Raw genomic sequence first — 3,597 nt, 5'->3', positions numbered from 1 at the left:
CTGCTCGGTGGTCGGAATCCGTCCGCGAGCGTTGAGCGTGCGGCTGGAGTGAGACTGCTGGTCGCTGGAGGGGAGGCGAGGGGAGTGCTGGCTGGTTTGTTTCATTTAGGTTCTGGGCTCCGGTTATTTATGCAGAGGTGACCGAGCCTTGGCGGCGGAGGAAACTGAAGGGTGACACCGAGGGCGAGCGCGGAGCCTTCAGCTGTCGTCGCCCCGAGGGCTGCGGGCTGACAGCGGGGGCGGGGAGGAGTCGGGGATCCGAGGGGGCGCTGCGGAAGAAGGGGCACACGTGTGCGGGAGCGCAGAGAAGCAGCCACCGCATCTTCACGCCGAAACCAAGACACGCCCCGCGACCCGAAGCCCAGTAGCGGATTAAAAAAGAAGTTTGTCCTCGTCCATGGTCCCTGGCACTGTGTCTTCAGCGTGCCGTCCTCACCCCCCAAGGTCAGGAGCGCTGGCAGACTCGCCCTGGTCCTCACCTGATCGCTAGATAATCTCTTGAAGAACGTTCTCACGGGATTTTCTGTGCTTGTGACTTCCTTCCTTAAATGTGAGAAACGCCGAAAAAGTGCTGCTTTCAACCGGAAGAAAGAATGGCTCTCCTAGTGGAAGAATTTTTATCACCTGGTGTTTAGACTAGGACGATGCTTTCCAAGGACATTCAGATCACCTCAGGACTGCAGTCACCTGCTCTGAGAACCTAGGATTGACTAATTCAGTCAACCTGAGATTGACTAAATTGCAGGGAAAAAAAGTTTTGTGGAGTGAAGTATCCTGGAGACAAAACGTTGCGTTAATCTGGGTATGAACCCAGGCAACTCAAATACCCGTGATATGAGACAGATAAGCAGAATCTCAGTGTCAGTTACCTAAGGTCATTTTAAAAAAATAATGCAAGCTTCTGAAATTTATTTATTTTATTAAACTTCTGAAATTTAAATCACACTGGCCTCCCTTAGAAATGCCGGTGACGAGAGTAATATGCAGCTCATTGTTGGCCCAGATGTGGGGAAGTTTCATAAAATTTCAGTCTCTTAAAAAGATGTAATAGAAATCTAGAGATCACCAAAAAGAACTGGAGAAATGGCCGAAGAGGAGTCATGCTAGGAGGAGGATGTTTGACTGAGCGCCACTTTCCCATGTGTCAAATATGAAATTTATATTCAGTCAGTGTTTGGTTTGGTATATCTGCCCCTTGGCGCAAATGTTTTTCTTATAAAATTTTGTGGAGCTGGGTGTGGTGGCTCATGTCTGTAATCCCAGCACTCTCGGAGGCTGAGACAAGATGAGTGCAAATTCAAGCCCAGCCTGGACAATTTAGCAAGACTGTCTCTTAAAAAAATAGTACAAGGGCTGGGAATGTAGCTCAGTGCAGAGGCCCTGGGTTCAATTCTCATTACCGAAAAGACAAAATTATTTTTATCTTATGGTTGCCAAAGATTCAGGCCTAGAAGTGGGATAGGAATGAGGTCTAAATAACCAAATTTTGTGTATAATTGATATTGTGAAATAGGAAGAAAACGTCTAAAGGAGTAGGGGAAGTGGGAGGGGAAGAGGAAACGAAAGTAGGGAAAAATATGAAAAAAAGAAAATATGGAAACGAAGTCTTTGTAAATAGGGGAGGGTGAAGGGAGGGTAGGGGAATGAGAAAAAAATAACCAAGATAGGTCATGTAAAGGTACAAGGTCCTAATGATGAATGTAACTGAATAGTGTACCTAAAATGTACCAATAAACTTAATGGGATAAAAAAAGATACTTTAAGCTTCTTCACCATCTAAAAATCCAGAACTCCAGGAATTTATTCATATGTAGAACAAACAGTGATGATACCACAGTACTTTTCTTAAGTGAAGCAATCTAAATGGTAATTTCCTCAACAAGCTGGTTCTGAGTCCGTTACCAAAATGGCTTTAAGTGGCCTTAGTATGAACAACTGTCCTTGTAGCTTATATTTAGACTTGTTTGAAAAGGCCATAGTTTACTTCCACTTTGATAGCCCTCTCTTTTATTGTTTCTCTCTGACTTGCCACGTTTTCTAACATGCTGCATATTCAGGCATCAACTATAATGCCCCTCCCTGTGGATACACTGTTAAGCAAAACAGCATAGTGCCTGTTGCCATCAAGGGAGAGGCAAACATTGACCAAATAATTGTGTCAAGGAGGATGTGGTTGCTAACCCTGACAGATATTAAGACATTCCTTTTGAGAATGAAAAGCTTACTATATTAGAACCATGCGTTTTGACGAGGAAGGGAACACGTGTAGTTCAGCTCCATCACAAAGCAGACAAAGAGTCTCTGTGGAGGAGGGGATGATGCCCAGGCTGCTGGGTTTCCAGCTGAATACGAGCTGATTTGCTCCATTTTTCACCACTCTGTGAAATGCATATGCCTCTTTTGAATTGAAACAAATTTTCAATAGAATCTGTTTAATGATGATTGCTCTTCTTTCTTTGAGTAATCTTACTTGCCCTGCAAACATTAACTTGGTAAACTCAGAAAAGAACAGGTAGCCTTCTGCTATTTTGGATGAAACCAGTGTCATGGTTGGCCACGACATTCTCTCAGATACACTTTTGGAAAATGGTTGCCCCTAAGAGAGGAAGGCACTCTATTTGAGCATACACAGCTTCCCCTACCTCTTCTGGGCCCAGATAAAGGAACAATATGCAGATGCTGACACCAGGAGGCCTGGAGCCCAGTTTCCTTTCCACAGAAAAGGGGGCTATAAACTAAAGATGGCTAGAAGTGATAAAGCAAGGCCTGCATTATCTTTCTGTTTCCCCTCCCCTCTGTTCCTTACAGTAAAAGACCCTCGCCCACCTGTAAAAGGTGAGAAGGTGATTTGAGGCAAATGAACCCCTTCTCCTTGGAGCTAGCTTTGAATAAGTCCTTTTGCCTTTTTACCCAAATATATGGCCTCCTTTGACTTGGTCAGGGGCAGGCAGACAAACCTGAGCATATGAGCCTAAGCAGTAGATAACATAATTGTCCTAAATAAGAAGCAACATTCCTGACCACACAGAGCTTACAACCATTGTTTATTCCTTTATTTTACTTGAAACTATTCAGTTTGTTTCTCTCTTGCTTTGTTGTCTTTTTCTAATCTCTCCCCATGCCTCTACATTTTTTTTTTTCTTAAACCATTTGGATAAAGCACAAGGACCTTACCATAAATCTTATCATGTAAGTTACAGTGTATTGTTGATAGGATTTTAGTTGGGTGAACATTTTCTGCGAAAGGTTGAGCACTGCCTTGTCTCTGAAGAGTTCATGTTGTAATACCTTTAGAAAATGAAATCTTTCATAAAGTTTTCTCTTTTCTAAAGATTTCAAAAATCAAGTTCCTGGAAATGATATCAACATATTAACATGACTGAACTGACAAAATGAGTATTTGGGAGTATAAACCAAGAAATCTCAAATGACATTAAAATAAAAGCAAAGATAGTATCTATTCAGTTATATTATACAAAAAATAATCAAGAGACACAGGTGCAGTGAGAAATCAAATTAAGTGTTCACTGAGGGTAAGGAACTCTTGAGTTTTTAAAGGGATAAAAGGGGACCAATGGGGTGAGGTGAAGTAATTTC

This window comes from Fukomys damarensis, unplaced genomic scaffold (genome assembly GCF_012274545.1).
Source record: "Fukomys damarensis isolate Sample0158 unplaced genomic scaffold, DMR_v1.0_HiC HiC_scaffold_32, whole genome shotgun sequence".
NCBI lineage: Eukaryota > Metazoa > Chordata > Mammalia > Rodentia > Bathyergidae > Fukomys > Fukomys damarensis.
This window is presented reverse-complemented; position numbering follows the sequence as displayed.